Source organism: Xiphophorus couchianus, chromosome 17 (genome assembly GCF_001444195.1).
Source record: "Xiphophorus couchianus chromosome 17, X_couchianus-1.0, whole genome shotgun sequence".
In the NCBI taxonomy this organism is placed as follows: domain Eukaryota; kingdom Metazoa; phylum Chordata; class Actinopteri; order Cyprinodontiformes; family Poeciliidae; genus Xiphophorus; species Xiphophorus couchianus.
This window is the reverse complement of record NC_040244.1, coordinates 8,652,261-8,672,477: the sequence shown is the minus strand read 5'-3', so window position 1 is coordinate 8,672,477 and position 20,217 is coordinate 8,652,261. Positions and strand designations below refer to the sequence as shown.

Sequence of the window (20,217 nt, the reverse complement as noted above, 5' to 3'; positions counted from 1 at the left end):
CCGAGCTAAACAGCACCAGAGAGCACAGATTTGTTTCAGCCATTTATCTACCTGTGAGAAAAAGGCTATTAGTAGTAAAACGACAAAGTGAACACAAAATGAGGCATCATATATGACCTGATGGGGGGGAAGGTAAGCCCACTGCAAATGCTATCTCTGCTAATGCTGAGGACCATACAATCAGGCAGCATTGTAGCTGGAGTGGGACCCTCTCCTGCATGATCATTAGGCAAATAGAGACGCAAAGATGGAGAGCAGGCAGAGCCATTTGCCATGATTTTTATTCATGTCTCAGACTTAGGGGAAAGTGGCATGCTGTGTCATCTTTGCTGTAATCAGCATGTTAAAAGAAATCTTCCTCCTCAAATTATAACGGCACATCACAACAAAAATCCACCTGGTAACATACAGTACTTTATACTGTATAGTAAAAGAAACTGATCAATACAAAGCAGAACATATCTTTGAAGTGGAAGGAAAATTATGACGTTCAAAATCTCGAAAGTGTGGTGTGCATCTGTATTTGGTCCCTTGGAGTCAATGCTGCGTAAAATCACTTTTCACTGCAATCACAGCTGTGACTACTAGCTTTTTACACAACAGGCTGTAATTTTTGTCCATTTTCAGCTCAAGCTGTGTCAGATTGGAGAAAAAATGTCTATGAATTTATATTTTCAAGTCCACCCATAGATCTAATCTTTTCCAATAAAGGCTTAGGGTTGTTGTGCTTCTAGAAGGTGAACCCTAAGCTCCTCCCAAAGACTGCTGTTTTTTCATTTCCATCCATTTTCCTATCAATTGTAATCAGCTTCAGATTCCCTTCTGAAGAAAGACCAATCGAACAATTAATAATTGCGATCGTTTTTGGCTGACCTGTTTGTACTTAGTTCAAGCTTGTCTGTCTCTGCTGAATAAAAAGCATTCCCATAGTGTCAAATGGCTGCTATGTTTCACCATAGGAATGCTGTGTTTATTTTCTGTCTCACAAAATGTTCTGCACACAAGCCAAACTGTTGAAGTTACAGAAACACAGGTTACTGTCTACTTTTACGCTGGATATAGTGCTGATTTCATAAAGTCAATCAAGCAATTAAGATGCATCTTTCTTCTTGTAGATACGCATGTAAGCAACCATCTTCTCTACATACCTAAAATGCCAAGATGCAAACTTGTAACCTCCAAATAGTTTTTTTTCCCAACAATGTCTCTCTTCTTGCTCCATTTCCACAATGGTCATATTTATAAAAACAGTTAATATTTATGCTACCAAAAGATTATTCTACCAGAGATGCAAGTCTTTGCAGTTCCTCCAAAGTTACCTTTGACACCTTTGCTAATACTCAGAGAAATCGCTGATCAGTTTTTTTCAGTTTGCATGGTTTTGCTAACATTGTGGTCATACCATATAGAATTGCTCTCTTTTAGGAGCTCAAAGCTTGGGATATTGTTTTACAACTAAATCCTACCGTCCAAACCCTTCATTTATTACTTGTCTGATGTATTTCTTGATATTAATGATGCTTATTCACCAGTGTTCCTCAACAAACATCTCAGATCTTCACAGAACAGCTGGATTTAGATAGATAAGACAAAAAAGTACCTTGATCACCAACTGTGCAAAATCTGAAGGCAAAATGGTTGCTCTGGATTTTATTTAGGGGTTAAATATAAATAAAGGAAATACTTATATGATGTAACTGTCATTGTGCCAAAATGTTAAAAAGAGGCACTGTATGCAACGCTGTTTGTGGTGCAGATGAGAATCCGACAAATGCACAGAAAGCCAACGTTTTTACTCCGTTTCAAATCGACAAAAGCCTGTAACCTTGGGGGAAAATGAGGAGCCAAACAACGTCGAGGTCAACCTCCAACCTACAAAACAAGAAGTCTGCTGAGATCATAGGAGCCATTCTCTATAATGACTGCTCCAAGGTAAACAGAATTAATCAAGATTACAGGACGGGATGGCTTGAAGGTGGCTCGCTGCTGGGAGAGGGAAGTGCTGAGACTCAGCACCACTCGTCAGCTCAGATAAATAGGTGATTTATTGAAGCCATTAATATTGAGGGGCAGCCCACACATCCCATTACACAACTTAGATTGTTTATGGTTGGAAAGGAAGTTATGAATCAGGACATTTAATCATACGCTGAAATGAAAGGTCACATTGATGTAAACGTTTTGAAGATCCTTTTGGGAAGAATATAAGAAAATAGAGCAAAAAAAAAGAGCCAGATTATATCATCTTTAAGCAATAGGCCTCAAAATACCAGCCTCCATGTTTGATCATGTTTATTGTCTTCAGTCATCAGCAGCTGATAGCCCTTGACTGAACAAGCTGCTTATTTTTCCATGTGGGAATGTGAAGAAACATCCCTACTTATTCAGAGGAGACATTTTTTCCACAGCACAAGCAGTTCAGAAAGTGAGAAATGTCAGCTCAGATGTAAAAATTGGAAACTGGAAACTTTTCAAAATTAGACATAGCAGCTGTTTCACAAAGAGTTTGCTGCTGAGGCTCAGGAAGCTTCAGGAAAATAAGTTTTCCATGACATTTTACAAGCACTGGTTAAATTTTCCAAAGTTATTTGCTTCAACTACTCACTTTTTGTAGCCATCAAGAAGTTTCAGTCATTGTTCTAACAGGATATTTATGACAGAATTGCTTAAGCTCATTTAAATTGGCATAAATGTTCAAATTGTTGCAGTCTTTGGGAAGAATCCAGAAGTTTTATGTTGAATCCTATCTGTTACTTTCCAATTATTCTCTTTGTTGTTCTATTCTGTAGTTTTTATGCAAGCTTAGGGAAACTCCTTGCAGTTTTCAATCATGATTATCAAAAGAAAGTCAACAGGCCTTGTAAAGGTAACAGATGTTTAAAACATTTAGCACCACAAATATTTAGATGAATCTTTGCATATATTTGAGAATTTAAGATAAAGTTAAATTCAAATTTTTAGAAGCATCTCAATTAAACTACTATAAAACCACTTCAGCTCTTTGAAATTCCTTCAGTTTCTACTTTGTCACACTGAAATGTTTCAAATAAAATATATTTTAGTATTAGATAAAGATACTTGAAGATTTTGTTTCTTAAGGAAAAAAAGAGTAATTTCCCCTAAAACTTTAATAACTGGCCGTGTCACTCTTTGCAGCTGCAGTCAGCAGATCATTAAACATAAACTCTCTCAAATGAGCTTTGACTTAAAGCTTAAAGTCATGATTTGGATCAGGCCCTGGGTGTGTTGAAGTGAAATGAAACAAAATAAAATGTGGTTAATCACAGTTATAAATACTTTCACATGAAGGTAGTTTAGTTTTGATATGATCTGAAAAAAGATTTTTATATTTTTTGGGTTATGTATGCCTGATACTCATTTTACAATATGAAATGTTTTAGATTTGGAAAAAAGCAAATGCAAACATTTAAATGGGTAAAAATCTTTTTCGTGAAACTGGATGATTTAATGAAACTGAAGCTGAAACTGCAGCTTTCTAAAAAGACACCACTCATTACTGCTTTTGATTGTGTCAGAAAAAATAGTGAATTTTTGACCTTGGATAGACAAACTTGGCCTTCTGGTTTTATCTTCTGGAAAAAATCTACAGAAGCAATGTGGAGATATTGATTTTCAAAAGGAGAATAGCCAGGAGGAAAGCAGAATCACAACATTTGACAGTGTTTGCTCTCCGTTTAGCTCCAGATGAATGCATTTCCGTGGCATTTAAAGAAAATATGAGTTGTTAGTGGGAAATGACAATCATTTGGTCCTTGATCAAGAGATAAAACAGCTGTGTAGTCTGTGAGCTGAGAAAAGAACTGATGTGGGGAAAATCCTTCAAAGAATTTCCTGCAGCCCATCAAAAACAACCTAAAATGGCAGATTTCTAGGAAAAAGACTAGAAAAAGTTCAATTTTATATTAATATAATTATATAAAAACTTAAAACAAAAAATGAAAGCTAATAAAAAATCCTTATACTTCTTATTCAGTGATAAATTTTGCTCTTAAATGGACAATGTTTCATGCATCTCAGGGTGCTGCGGTGTTTGTGTGTGCCCTATTCTGACCTTCAGCTGTGGGCTAACGGTCCACACTGATCAGGCGAAGGGGAAACCAACTGCCAGCCCTGTTGCGTCCGCTGTCAAATGTTGACAACCTGCATAAACATCGAGTGAGGAACGCAGCTCACCTGAGGGGCAAAGAGCCAGGATGAATGATTCGACAAGTCACTCAGGCGGGAACAAGTTCAGTTAGGCTAAACCTGTGGTATCAACAACCTGTGCTGAAGATGCTTGCATGCACAAAGTTTCCATTTTGCTTGTTCTTTACAGAATTTGCACTTTGCACCCAGAATAGCACAGGCAGTGCCAAGATGGAAAAAACATAAAGGCGGTTCTGGGAAAAAGTGCAACATTTTCTCTGCACCGTTATTTTACTTTCATATTTTTCAGCCACTTTCGAGCATTCAGTCTTCAATGTTGGCTCAAAAATTGCAGTTATCATCACAAGAGTTTCACTTTTAAATCAGAAGTGTTGAAAAGAAATGTGCCAAGAAAATCAAGTTCTGACGGAGGTAATTAAAGAGAGGCAAGCTGAACGCTGTAGACAAATTGTACATCTGAAATTTCAGAAATTCGTGGCAGGTTTTCTAAACCAGCATCAGTTTTCTTTACAAAGAGTTGATTTAGCAATTTCAAGTAATCTGAATTTTTGTCCTCCAAAAAATGTTAAAAAGAAAAGCTTAAAATTTCTTGTTTGGGTCCAAATAAAATTATCAGCATCTGTAGGAAATACAGATTATTTGCCCAAAAATATAAACCATTGTCTAGCTGGTATACCAATTAGAATGCACTCTAATCAAATAAAACCACAAAAGCCAGTTGGAGTGGAAAATGAACACTGAACAAATTATCTCTATGGTATCACACATGATGCCAGTTCCCAATCAGCAGAGATTAGGAACTGGCATAAAGGGCATTTCTAAACAAAAAAAACTGTTAGTGGCAGCAAAGAGTTTGGTGGTGGCAGCATCATGCTGTGGGAATGCTTCTCTTCAGCTGAGAGGGATAAGCTCATTATAGTTGATGGAAAGTTTCTTACAGCCTAATCATACAGTCAGAGCCACAGTGAAATGGTTTAGATCAAACCATGATGAGTTAGAATGGCCCAGTCAAAGTTCGAACTGACATCCAAATGAGAAAAAATATGAAAACAGATCCATCTAATCTGACTGATCTCGAGCTGTTTTGTAAAGAATGAGCAAAGATGTATTTCAATCTCTAAATGTAAAAGGCTAGCAAAGAAATGCCTTTAGCATCTTTAGAAACCATTTTAAAATTCCTTTTTTGTTGTTTAATGAAAGCCATCTTTGTAATTTTCTAATATGGGGTAAATTGTTTAGGGTTACAGAAACTAGTAAATATCTAATTTTTTTTTGGTAATAGGTGATCTGTGTGGGAATACTGAATTTATGCAAATCCTGTGAAGCCTATACTGACCACTTTGAGGACAGGGAGCCCATTCTGTATGACTGACACAAATGTGATAGATTTATTAGCCCATCCGTCATGCTTTTAATATCTGCCATCATGGTTTAGCCTTGATGGTTTGTGATTGGACACTTACACACAGTGGCCTTGTTTATCTCCCGCTCATCTCTAAAGAAAAAAAACAATCACACGAGAACAGCTCTGGAATGATAGCATGGGGTCTTTTGTTTGACTTGCTTGAACTCACCTGGTTTCTAACTGTTGCACAAACAGCTGTGAGAATGAATTATTCAGCAAAGAAAGTTCCTCACAGTGATGTGTAGATAATGTATCAGAGCTTCAGGGCTATATGTACACAACTGAGGAAAATGCATCCTGCCTCTGCTATCTTATCCTGCAATTATGCATGAGGACGCTAATTTCCCACAAGGGAGAACATTGCGTGCCTGGCCTATCTTTCTGGCCCTCAGTGCTATGACAACATATGGAGGGGAAAGAGTGCATGCAAACACATTGAAAACTACACACAAAGTGAAGGGCAAGGCAAGTACCTATGTTTGTCAGTAAACCAAAAACTTCATTATGGTAAAACAATTGTGTTCTGCTGAAGGTAGTCTTTTAGAAATGTCTGGACAGTATTGGATTATATAGAGAAAGAGCCTGCTGTCTACTTTAGTGCTGGTTCTGGATGAGCCTCTTGATGCGAGCTGAAAGCCCAAACAAGCTCTAAAAACTCGTTTGGTCTGTAAAACGGCCTTTTGATGGTTTCCCAGAGAACCAGCGCACGGCTCACGGAGCTGCTCTGTACATTCTCAAAAGCATTTCGCCATGCCTGACATGATCCTATTTTGAATGGTCCTCCTTGGTAATAAGGTCATTTGTCTTGTGCAAAGGAGAGAGGATCTATAGTTGTCAAACGCTGAGCTGGAGATAAATGTGAAAGGCGAAAACTGTGCCAGTGAAAAGAATTAATAGAGTCAGCCCCTTTGCTCTCAGATATAATGCAAGACAGAAAAAATGACAAAACAAAACCCAGAGACTGGAGATGGAGAATGCAATTAAACCTGGGTGGATGTCTCTTACAGAGTCTCTTCTTCATACTCTGAAGGATGCCCTATTTTCATTATCTGCAATATATTTACTGTCATGACACTATTCCTCTACAAATGTGTTCAGGTGCTTTCACATTTAATATCCTAGGTTAAAAACAACTCAAGTAAGCACCGTTACCCTGAGGCAAACAGGGAGGTACAGCAGAGCTGGATGTGAACACAATATGCAGAACAAGTCACGTATTTCTGTCAAATTTCAAATCATATTTAAAAGAAACATGTAAAAAAAAAAAAAAAAACTGATGCAGCCCAAGGATTTAGGCAGGAATTTCATTTGGTGCCCCGTTTCCAGCAATACCCGTTACAGGGAGGAGGAGCAACGTTTTATGTTTTGTTCATAAAAATATTTAAAAAGGTTATTTATTATTTTTTTATCCATTTACTTATTAACAGCTACAGTTTGTGTAAAAAACCAGAGTATTAATAACAACAATGACATGCTGGTGGGAAATGTAAAATTTCCACTTGTTCCTAATTAGTAAATACTGATACTTAACAACTCTCCTCAGTGTGGAAGTTTTCACTGATAGAAAATTTCTCAAAATTAACTATTTTTAGCACCAGTTGTATGTTACAAAAAGTCAGAGAAGGCACAAAAGACTCATTGTGTTATTTCAAACTAAACTACTTTCCACTGGATTGTGTTGGTTTTTCATTCAGGCTGTTGCTTTTAAACACACTATCCAGCACAATTATGCTGCTGCCTCTTTTTGACATTAGCAGAGGATTAGCAGTGCTTGGCAACAACTTACAGTGTCACCTATGGAATATTGTCTCTGTTGCCCTTCCTAATAATTATGAAGCTATTATGTGACAGTCTTCAGTCAGAGGTCTCTTCAGATTCACTGCAAGACTGACTGCTACCACAGATCCTTTCTGTCCACAGAATCACCATGCACAACAAATCATTGATATGATGATGATATGACTTACAACTTGTGATAAAGTATTTTTGAATTTGAATTGAAAGAAAAAAGGAGCTGAATCCAGGGATAAATAAATGTCAAAAATTACGCTTTCAATGTTTTAAATGTAAATTTGCTAAATGCCGTCTTCATTTTGTCCCTCTGTTCCTCTTAAATGTAAATGCACATCTGAAATCTTTCTTTTTATTCAAAACCACAGCCTTGCTGTGGTTATGAATAGACGTGTTGAGGTCTGACCCGTCACGCTGGCCCCAACATCCAAAAATAAGCAGATCTTCACAGGATTGTTTACCAGAACAGTCAAGATTCCTCATCACAGTTTTTCTTGTTGTAATTTGCCTAGATTGAGCAGGAATGAGTGTTTTCACAGCTATGGTGGGAATCCGATTATTATACAGGGATCACGGTCGTCATGGAAACCGAAGATGGTGCACGGTGTTAAGCCGTCTCTTACACATTTCAGAACATTGGGAATTAGTGAGAAAATTTAGCCACCCTTAAAATAGAGATGTGACAGGATCCATTCTTAAGACGGAGCTTGTTCTTATGCAAAGAGAAGCACATTTAGTTTTGATTGACTATCTGAGCAGCAGGAACACAACCTGTGCTCTGTTTTAGCTCACTTTTGAATAGTTTGTATATTAAAATACTTGCAGCCTTACACAATTTCTCCTCATATACAATTACCCTAATCTCTTTTCCCATGTTGAACTGAACTTATAGGCGCCTGTTTAGAGTAACGGGCCATAACAGATGTTCCAGCCCACAAACACTGCAGGGACAGATTTCTAAACAGATTTGTGTCAGGATACCTTTTTCTTAGCTTGTCACATATTTAAGCCACATGTTAGGTTAATAAATAAAAACAGGAAAAATAAACTGCTTCCAACTGAGCAGATTTTGCTCAAATTAGAGAAAAAAAATAAACAGCTGCAAACACAGGATGGCTTATATTAGTCATACAGCCACACAGGTTTTTTTTTAATGGGCCATTTCTATTACAGTGTCTCAAGGGAGAACATATCATGAACAGAGATTGTGTGGAGTGGCAAGGTTAAGAATTAAAAAAAAATCTTTTCTTGTATGACGCGAGTCCTTTTTAGAGAAAAAATGTCTGTAAAATGCTCAAAAATGATAATTTAAAGTGAAGTAAGTTGTTTTTATGACATAAGTACCAGATGTTTGGGAGGCATGCCAGAGAAATGCTTTTTCTGTCCTACCATCACAAACATAAATGAAAAATGTTTGCCAAATGTTACTGAGATCTTAAGTGAAACCAAATACTTTGGTCAGGTGAGAATGAACCTTTTAATACCAGACCAATTATATATAAAATCTGGTGGTCCCTCCTGGGAAACATAACCAACATGGTAATGGTTCATAAGAAACGCATCCTGACTCAAGTCGAAATGTTAGTTTTAAACTCTTAATACAAACACCCATAAAAGTATCCCATACATCTAATAAGCCAGGTCAAGTTTTGGTCCAGTTGGTGTTCTTGTTTGCTTAACTTTATGTTAAACCTAAGTCAATCACAGTAGTCCTGACTTTTGACTTGCTTTTTGCTATAGTTGTAGCAAAAAACAAAATGTAGTAAAATGTTGGTATCATGACGCAAATGGTCAGAGAGATAACACCAAATCTAAAAAGCTGCTTGGTAGCAGAATGTATAACAGCAAACATGGATCCAATTCTCTTGAAGGTAGTCCTGATAGATCCAGCAAAAGCTGCGGAAAATGTAGAACCTGATTTGTTAAAAACAAGAACCTATTCTGTAAGAATTAAGAGGAAAGATAGAGGCCAGGTGCCTCTAATCAAATCCACTTGGTTAATTAGTCATCATAAAGTCTGAGATGCTCTTAAAAGCCTAAGTTTTTTGTCAGATTGCTGTACTAAAGCCTGTAAGGGTGCTTGAAGGAATTACCAAAAAGCAGAGACATCAGCAGTGATTTAGAAAATCAGCTGCTGTCCATCAATATGAGGAGGCTTAGAAGGCCACTTCCAAAGTTACTCAGTCTATAATTCTTTCAGCAAAGTGGAAATTATTGCATCTGAAAAAGTATGGCACTACAACTTAAATTTGCCAAGGCAATATATTAAAGCAGCATATTGGCAGTGCTGTCCAGCACGGCGGTGGAGGGCTGATTATTTTTGCTTCTTCTGCAGACAAGAGGAATAGGATATTAAGGAAATGTTCCTTTTTCTATCATCATCCCGACCTGGAAAATAAATCAAATCAAATTCGGTACCTTTCCACACTGTGTAGGGAGCCTGTTAGTGGAAAGGTGCTTGATGTCTTGAAATGACTCTCTGTGAGGGACAAGCAGGCGAACCGGAGTGCAGGTGGGTGGGGAGACATCCAGAAAGACTGAACAAACTCTGTGAAAGCAGGATAAAAGAAGCCAAAGCGTCTTTCTTGGCCAGAACAGGAGCAGATGGGCCATCTGCTCCCTCTGTAAAAAAACCTTCATCCTATTCCCACCTCCTCTAAAGAATGAAAACTTTCAATTTCAACCTCCCTGCTGAACTTTGTCTTCATCCTGTCGTGTGTCACTCCAATTACATCTCCTTATTTCTGTCCTTGCCTTCCGCATTTCCATGACAAAACAGCAAAATAATCATTGGATGTGACTTGAGACTTAATTAGAGGCTGTCACAGCTCTAATTTACTCTGGTTTATAAATGTGGACGGCCATGCTGTTCATTACCCTCTCAAGACATTCCTGGCTCATAAATTAAAATTAACAGTCTAGGCCTGAAATGATCTAGTTTGGATTTCCACAACATTTTAATTATCATTTTAGTTAAAAAACATCCATTACTGCCTCGTTATCAATCAGCCATGAGCAGGAAGGAGAAAATGCACGATGCGTTTAATGATTTTAGAGGGAGTGTGCCTTTCTGGGTCATTGATTCAAAGAAAAAAAAGTGTGCCATGTGGTGTGAGGAAGAAGGAGAAGAAAAAAAACATTGGGTCAGCACTCAACCTTGGACCTAACTCGGCTTTACAGCTCAGCTTTTGGTTCGCAAACAGCTCCCAGTTCATTCCAGTAAACACAACAAAAGGACATGACTCGGAGTGCTGTCACTGCTCATCGTGCTGACACAAAGAAGGACGCCGCTCAGATGCTGTAATGAGCAGAGCGACATGATGGGATGTTTTCCGAGTCTGAGATGCACATTCAGGCCTGCCTGAAAGGGATCAGCGCTGGAATCAATAAACGGATACGGAGTGAGCACTAAAGCCACAAAGGAGACGGGCAGTTTATACACCAAATGACCTGACAAGGACGGTCCTTGACCAGCTGATGTGACCAGCCTCTTGGCCTTTATAAGGAGCAAGAGATGATAAAGATCAGGATAGGAGGACGAGATAAATCTACAAGAATCAAAGAGCTGCTCTGATCTAGAATTTTAAAGTAATCCTGAGTAGTTTGCTTCCTTTCAGAACATCTCCGGGAGGAAAACAGAAATATGAGGATGTAAACAGCCCCACACACCCAGCATCGGCAAAGCCAGATTCACTCCTTAGTGCCAGTCAAGCTTACTAGAGCGTGATGCAGGCCGGAGTGATTGATGGGCCAAAAGGGAGAAGCTGGGCGGGGTAAGGGACGGGTGCAGTGGAGAGCCTGAGGTTAGACGCTGTCACAGATCTGACTGGTGTGTTCGGATAAAAAAAAAAGAAAAAAAGAAGTGCCCCGAAGGTGCAATTCAGCTCACTGAAAAAGCTCTTAACCCTCAAGCTCCAGCAACAAACTCCAGCTTCATTTCCAGTGAAAATCAGACAAAGTACAGCGAGAATAATGTGACTGACTTGAGATTGTGTCCAATTACAGAGGTGTTGTGAACACGGATCTCTGGTTGTTTCTCTTGTGATAATTTTTTCCTCATCTCAAATCTTTACTGACTGTTTGCAAGACAAATTTGCAGAATGTGATTAATTAGATGTCATCTGGTTGAGAAAGCTTGAAGATATTTCTATCAAGTGAGCTGGATTCAATTCTGCCTGTGACACACAAAACATTTTTATATTATAATTCATCACATAAAATAATCTAATGAGTAAAGTCATTTTAAACAGTGACTTCAAGTTATGATAGCAAGGATGACAATATTCAACTGAGAATTTAAAGATCTGAGAACATAACTTTGCTAGCCGACCCTTCATCAGGGTCGTTGGGACCACAAGTCAAAAATACGACACATTAATCTGGTTGGTTTCTCAAATAAGAGACATTGTTGGAGTCTTCTGTCATCAGCTTTGTGTTCCCTCTCTTTGCACGATGGAAGTAGCTGAAGTAGTGCCAGAAAAGTAACACTGCAAACACCCTGAATGCAGAATCCTCAATATCCTCCATCCTGAATTATGTTGGCAGAAGGATCATCCAGTGGAGATGATTAAATGCCGGGACAGGGAACCTGGTCAGAGTTGAGGGAAAAATGGATACAAATACAAGGCAGGCCAGACAGAGGCTGCAAAAAACTAATCTCAAGGTTTTACTTTAATAAAATTCTGGTTAAATTAGTTTTCTATTTGGAAAATGTTTTGTCTTTATGTCATTTTCTCTGACCTTTTTCTCTGAGCAAATTTCATATTTTGATAAATTTTTGTGTCAATGGGAAGACTTTGTTTCTGGAATATCTTTGTCATTTAGATTTTCGTATTCAGTACATCTAAAGGAACATCAAAAGGAACTATTTTGGGATTCGGTCGCCAATTCCGTTTATTACAAGCAGCTTTGGGCTTGTTTTGTTCTTTCTAAAGTCGCTTGCAAATTTAATGAGTCGCAGGATGCGCTTTTTGGGCTTGGAAATAAACAGACAAGAACCCCAGAATCTGTCTGACATCCAGTTAGTTTTAGTCCATTTCCCGGATGATCCGTCCCGCTGTGTCTTTGTTAATGTCAAGTCAATATATTACCTGTGACTGACGTCGAGCTTCGTGTTGCACTCCAGAAAACTGCAAACATTGAGACTAATATGAACAGCGCAATAAACGTGAAATCAGCTACGAATGAACGAGTCCGTAAAGTTGTGCAACTAAACACCATTATAGTCATTAATATTAAGATAAGTGTCACAAATCTGTGCAGCGGGACATCTGAGTTGTGGAGCGGCAGGAGGAGCTCTGCGCGCTGCACTGACTGCAAACGAGGAGGAGGGATATAAAATCCTATTTATAGTTTTCCAGACAACACTGGATCACAAAAACATGCACAAATTACTGAAGTTTTTTTGTACTGTTGTAACCATTAAACAATCTCCCCTTCAGGTTAACCTTATAAGTGGATATATAATATATTGTTATATTGTTGATGTTACAATTATGAAATAACTTGCAATTAAGTATTGGCAAAGATCAGTGTAATTTTCACAGGTGGCGGAGCGTTGTTAGTTAGCAGCTGCTGAAAGTAACTAAAAAAGTTCATTTTAATGTAACTTAGTTACTTTCCAAATCAAGTAATCGGTAATCTAACTAAGTTACTTTTTCAAGGAGTAATCAGTAATCCGATTAAAGTTACTTTTTCAAAGTAACTATGCCATTACGGCTTACTAATGTTTTTCTGGTTTTCAAAAGGAGTGAAATAGGTCAGTTCTGGCTGAATTCCCACCCTGGAGACGTTTTAGTGCAGAGAACGAACTGTGACCATGCAGCTCATTCTCCTCGTGAACTCCGCTCTCTCTATGTGTGCATCCTGGATCATTTTTTTTTCTGGGGGATTTATCATATCAGGACCCAGAGAGGTTATTTATGCTGACAGTTATGGCTCAGAGAGAGACTGGCGAGGGTTTGAGTGGAGGGAGCTTCTCGATTTATTATTAATTTTAAAGATTATGGTCCTAATTACATAGTTTGTTGAAACTTGGCTGGATTGGTCTGCAAAAATTCTGTCAGTTAGCTTCATGTGATGTTTGCTTCACACTGCAGATAAGCAGACTGGAAGTAAGAAGCTGTTTATCACAATGTGTCACCATTTTTCACACACAGGTGGTCTCAGGTAATTGATTTAAATGCAGAAGGGCAAATCTGGTTCACATGGCTTCAGATTTTCTCGTCCCTTTCCAAAAGTCAGTCACGACTTTTGGCAGGAGGTGAAGGTGGAGGGAATGAATAATGCATGAGCGCGACGTGTTGCAGTTAACAACAGGGGTGGGGAGTGTTTCTGTGAACGCAGACACTTTCACCTTCTTTAGCTGATCTAAGAACAGGTGAGGAGAAGTCAGATGCAGCTAAATGAATAAAAAAGTGAGAACTATTCTGCACTAGTTCCATATTTCACTTTCATCTTCTCACTTCATCTCAACACACAGACATGTATTAAATCAGAGGTGGGGGGAGAAGGGGAGCGGGAGGGTTGTCATGAGAAAAAGCAAAAGCACTGATTGCATTTTACCTGACCAGTTTGCAGATTTTCACCCCCAAAAAATTATTTATTCTTCCTCATTGCCTTGTCTATGACCCACTTATGCATTTGTGGTAAAAACCCAAGAACCTTGAACTCCATCTGCATAAAAATCCAAACTTTGCACACAAATACAATGTTTACTCATGTAATTCTGTAGTTGTGTGTGTGTGCTTTAAGCCTCATCTGTAATGGGATCTGTTTCTCCTACAGTGAGCCTCCTCGATGGGGCAGCTGGGGAAAAAAAAACATCTACAATCAGTGATCACCCTCCATTTAACAGCCTGCTCTGCTTCAGGGTGCGTCAGTGCATTAAAGGGCCGAGGTGGGAGAACATGTCTGATTTGTAGATAACCCTGTGACTTTCTTCTTTCTGTGATTTGGCCTCCTAACAGAACACATCTTCTCAATGACGAAAAGCAGACCCTATTGTAAGGTCGCAGATAGAAGATGAGACCAGTAACCCCAATGAACGTACAGAAAACAATGCTACTGAAACAAAGACAACGTCTGTTTGTTGCTTAAATGTTGAGTAGGACTTGGGAGAAAACATCTCTGTTTGCAGGATGAACAGGACAAATTTCGGCTGTTTTTTAGGATGCAAGTTCTGTGTAGCTGCTGATTTAGCCTCCCAGGCCATTTAAATAACAGACTGAAAGTAAAAACAACATGATTGAAAACGTGAATATGACAAAATACATGAAGCATAGATATCCTATTTACTAGCTACATCCACAACACTCTAAGGGTTTCTTCAGATTTTACTACAATAAAGGATACAGTGGACCCCAGTGGACATGGCGATTAGGGACCACAGCTACTTAGAAATAGCTAAACTCCAAAGAAACTTGAGATCCCCTTTAAATATCAAGGGGGATCTCTTGAGAGAGTCTCCACACCAAATCCCAAGTAAAAAACCCTAAATTATAGCAAAATCTTTCATGTGACTGAGGTCAAACTGTTAAACTATTAAAACTGCTTATTTTAATAGATCAAACACCAAATATATCTTACTATCCTCAGTGGAAATCATCTCAGCACAACACAAGCCAATATCTACAGCAGGGGTCTCAAACTCCAGTCCTTGAGGGCTGCAGTCCTGCAACTTTTAGATGTGTCTGTTCTGCACCACACCTGTATAGAATAATTATGTCATTAGCAAGGTTCTGGAGAACTGATCTACACAAGGAGGAGGTAATTAAGGCATTTTATTCCAGTGTTTTGTACCTGTCGCACATCTAAAAACTGCAGGACAACGGTAGCAATTTGCCAAACTATTTCAGATTCCGAAGCTGCATTTTCTTTTGAGTATTTGAGATATGCTCCATGGAAAAATGTGCCTCCTAAGATTATAATGCAGCCAATACCTCTACCTTGCTCCTGATTTATTTTAGTCTACTCTTTTTTAATGTTTTTATGGCATTGGTAGCCTGGAATCAAGCCAGGGACAAATGCATTGAGGACTAACTCTGTATACGATGCGCCTGCTCCACTACTGAGCCATGTGGCACCGCAACATTTGTTCTAATGTCAGCAACCTTCAAAGGTTTACAGGCCTGACTGGTCTGTCAAACTTACTCTGTTTTTCTAATATTCAGGTTAAAAAAACAACCTGAATGTTGTTTTTTTTAAACAACATTCAGGTTGTTGAATGTTGTACTTTGGATTATTTTTCTGCTGCACAGCTCAAGGGCACTTGACCTTAAGACCACAAACTAATTGCTGGACATTCTCCTCCAGAATCTTCTGGTACCGAGCATAATTCCTCAATCCATCAATGAGGCAAGTCATCCAGAGGTTGAAGAAGCAAAGCAACCCCAGAACACCACACCACATTTCTTTGTCTGGAATGTTAATTTTATGTCTGATGTAACAGAATGTAAACTTATAAACAACTCAGATTTTGTCTGGCAGATTTTAAAACAGTATTAATCACTTGTGTACTGAACAATTTACAGCACACATCTCTAGACTTGCTATCGGCAGACAGAAGATCTGTAGAGACGCATTTTTCCCTTCACATCCATGACTAACATCAGTGATCTTCTTTCTACCATCGATGTGGTAGAAAACAGACCAAAAATGTTGCTTTTCGGCCTCAAAATTATATTTGCATTATTTCTAATCGATCAGGCACAAATGAAAATCATTGAGTGAAATATATTTATATTCCAACAAGCTTTTTATGTTTATGTCAGAGAAATGGTCCAGTAGTATTCCCCCCATTGGATCCTGCTGTTCTGCACCTGGCTGCAGGGAGCTTTCCTTTCTAATTAAACAGCATACCAAATGAGGATAAAGATAATAAATGTAGTTAAAGTAGATGTCTTCCTGCACAGCTTTTTCCCGCTTTTCATTACCCATTATTCCACATTCTGTCAAACACAAAACAAGCCTTTGCTTGGTGCTATATCTGCTGAAAAGCTCCGAGTTGTTGCTATGCAACTATTAAATACATCTGAGGTGAGCTTCTCTCGAGTTTACTTCTACCTTTCAGTAACCTGTGCACTCAGTGCTGCAGAAACTGCACTTTTGCTGATGTTGTCAGCTTTGCCCTCTTCCCTCTCTGTAAACAGGGGCCTCTGGTGAATACTTTGCATACCGTGGAGTCAGAGATATGTGATAAAACGTACCTCTCAGATCACATTTGTAGCAGACAGCACATAGATTTAAGCAGTGGAGCGACAGAGACAGCCCCAGCAGACCAAGTCGGGAAAAATATCCAGTTTCTTCTTCAAAAACAAAACTCATACAACTATATTTCATATGCTCAACTCCTGCCATCACTCTTTTTACCGTTCTCTTGCAGTCAGCATGTCCAGTCTAGTCTGTTTGACACATGAAAATTACCTGCAGCCCAGAAGCTGTCTAACCTGCCACACATGAGATCTCAACATTAGATCCACAGATACACATCCTAGAGAAACAAGAACAGAACAAGACTGGCATCATTTATGGCACAAATGGAAAAAAAGAAAAAGAAAATTATCTCAGGTAGAAAGGTGCAGATAGACAAATCTGACGACAGCAATGAGCCATGAAACACACAGCACACGTTAGCAGACAGTATTATTAACACACTGGTGGAAAACATTTAACTCATGCCTATTCGATTATGCAAATGGGTACATATACAAATGGCCCTGGTTGGTTATTAGCCCTCTCAATTACAGTACATGTTGAAAGGCTGGTTCGCTGTCCACTGTTGAAAACAAAAGCTCAGGGGCCAGACTGGCTTCACTTTCCTGTTGTGCAAATGTGTGCAGAGTCCTGTGGATGTGGGCAAATAGAAATGATCAAGTTTAAGAGCCCCTTTCAGTTGTAAGATGTATGATAATATTTAACCAAATAGTGATTAACAGAAATTATTTTATTTTTGAGCCCAGTTAAATTGATTCTTTGTGATGTATCATTCAATTAATAAAGATTCTCCAACACTAGAGCTAATGGTTCAACAAAGCAGTAAACAAATTCAGTAATTTAGCAATAGTGATTTAAGAGAGAATAGAGTTAACATTTCTTTTTTACACAAGACAACTTGCACTATATTCCAAAGTATTTTCGAAAAAATTAATCTGAAATAGATAACATTTGTATCCAACTTAGCATTTAAGATGAAAACACACTAATTTTGCAAATATTCCAACTTTTAACTTCTTCACATTGTGTTATTTAACATATTCTATTGAAATTTATGACAAAGTTCCATTTACCATTATTCTCTTTTTAGGATTTGACAATGATGTTACGTCAAGTTCTCAACACACAAGTGTAAACATTTTGAGAACCATATAAAAAAAATAAATAAATAAAAAATGCCACAAATAGTCAACCGTCTGCTTTCAATTTTGATTGATTATCTGAAAGAGAATATTTTAGTTCTTGGCAACCTGAAATTTATTTTAATTTAACTATTAGTGCATTTTAAATAATACTTCTATGTGAACCGCCATATTATAACTAGAATGCCATATTTTGCATAAACGTATGCTATTATTCTGCTGGGGTTTAATGGCACCTGAGTGGTCTTTTTTACTGACAACATAATTAAACGGTATAGTCAAACACACACTCACCCAAAACATTGCTAAGAGCACAAAGTGGTTTTGATTCAAGGAAAATGCAACCAAATATCTCACAGGAAGCAAGTAGTTGATTTTGCAGCGTAAGGAATAGCAACAATTGAAACAAACACATCTAAAAATAACATTAAGATTTTTTTTGTATACAAAGTTATCACTAACTTTACACAGTTAGTTTAGCATTCAATGATTAACAGAAAATTTCATCAAAATAACTACAAAAAACAAGAAAGAAAGGACAAAAATGTCTAATTTAAGCCGTTTCCTTTGTTCTTCAACGGTATGTGTTAAAATAAATTAAGCACAGAGCAACTACAATGTAATGCTCCAATGAACTACACGAAATGCTCTAAGGATTCAGCTGCACTACAGTAGCAGGCCAGCCAACCTGATCAAAAGCACTTTTTCTATTTACCCAGGATATAATCTGCACTTTAGAAACAAACTGCTCCCTACGTAACCAAATGGTGAACCTGCCACCTCTGCACATTACGTAATCCAATCACCACATCACTGCTTTTTAAAAAAAGAAATATTTTGCATCCCATTCATGTCATTTCATGTGGTGTTTTTTATAAAAGGAGGTGCTGATTCCCAGCATCGTCTCTCCTGCTCTGCTGTGCAGCAGCGCTGTCCGTGGTTCTGAACCAGCGCTCCAGAAGCTCTTCTCACTGATATGAGACGATCATTTTGTCGGCTGCCTGGCTGGGTGGAGCGGCCCGGACCTTGGCTCAGCTGGGTCCGTCTGAAAGCGCCAACCAAGCTAGAGTCTCAGCAGGCGGGAAGCTCCACGCCCTGTTTGCTCTCTGAGCTGCCACACGTGTCACAGCGTCTTGCACTGATGGAGAGGAGTTCAGTGGGAGGAGGGGTGCACGTCGTGAAAGGACGCAAAACCTCCTAACCCTTACTTTGTTGTGCTTTCTCATGTTTTAATGAACTGTAAAAGAAAAGGCTGATCCCACCTCATACTGTCTTTCCTTGGAGTAGAAAGGACAGCCAATCATAGCGGATGAGGCAATGAGTCACAGAGAGAGTGGTCTGCATCCAGTGGACCGAGAGAAGCCGTATGCCGCTCTGGGCAGAGATGCTTTCACCTCCAGGGAAGCTTTAATGTCCTGAACCGATCTGGAGGTCCACACATAGGTCCGCTCAGCAAAAAAGGCAGCATCTCTGCATCTCATTGCTTGCTGCTGCTTACCTTTAAACTTCTCATGAGAAAATATGTGATTTGTAAAAGATGCCATCCTTTATTTAGTGTGTAAACACCCACTGTTGCTCTGCAAGGTTAGGTGAAGGTCAGCATGTTGCTGCACGCTGCTGTAGTACAGTGTATCATTCAAACAGCTGTTCAATAAAAACACTCTGTTCTTTAACTATTAATGCTGCTGGATACACACCGCACAGACTAAGGAGACATGGAGATATTCTAGTGTGTGCAAATGTATTTAAAGATTAAAGGAAAAAGAAAGAATGATCGTACCAACTTCAGTTTCACAATGAATGCTGAAAACGCAATCAAGTATTTCTAAGGACCCGCAAAGCACAGAAGTAAGGATTTAGACGATGTAAGAAAAGTGGACTTGACACCAAACTAGTTTGAAGTCTGAAAACTTCACAGTGGATTTTACCTCACTTGTGTTTCTAAGTGAGCGAAAGTGCAAACAATAACAGAGGCTAGGAAGCTTTGTTCAGCTCCAGACACTTTGATAAAACATCTATGGCACCTCAGCATGCATGGATGGAGGAAGGCAGAGAGACTGACTCGTTCATTTCAGGCGAATCAGGGATAATGAGGCCAAAGAGAGAGGGGGAAGCGATAAGGGATGACAGAGGGGGGAAATGACAAACAGCGGGGAAGTCAGTGCAGTGATTCGATTACACTGTTAACTTCTCATTACATGACAAAGAAAGCAAACACAGGCAAACGGGAAGCAGCAACACCAGATCCAAACTGGATACAAGTGGTAAATATGTCACATCTGTTGGCTTCTCTAGAGCTCAGTTATTGTCTCCGCTGAGGAGCTGAGCCCAACCCTCATCCTAACCACCATGGAGAGCCAAATTCAGCCAGGTCCCACTCAGAATGGAAACCAAAAACTAATTATTAATGAAGTAACTACAAAATAAAAAACATGTGCAGAAATGTGGACATGTAAAGGGGAGAGACAAGAAAAAACCTTCAATGTTTTTCCTAAGTTA

General features: G+C 38.7%; 1 protein-coding gene across 6 annotated transcripts in view; it reads right to left on the bottom strand.

The window, feature by feature from the left end:
* syt1a (synaptotagmin Ia) overlaps positions 1-20,217 on the bottom strand; it is a 162,522-nt gene that overhangs the window by 67,189 nt on the left and 75,116 nt on the right. The window lies entirely within an intron of this gene.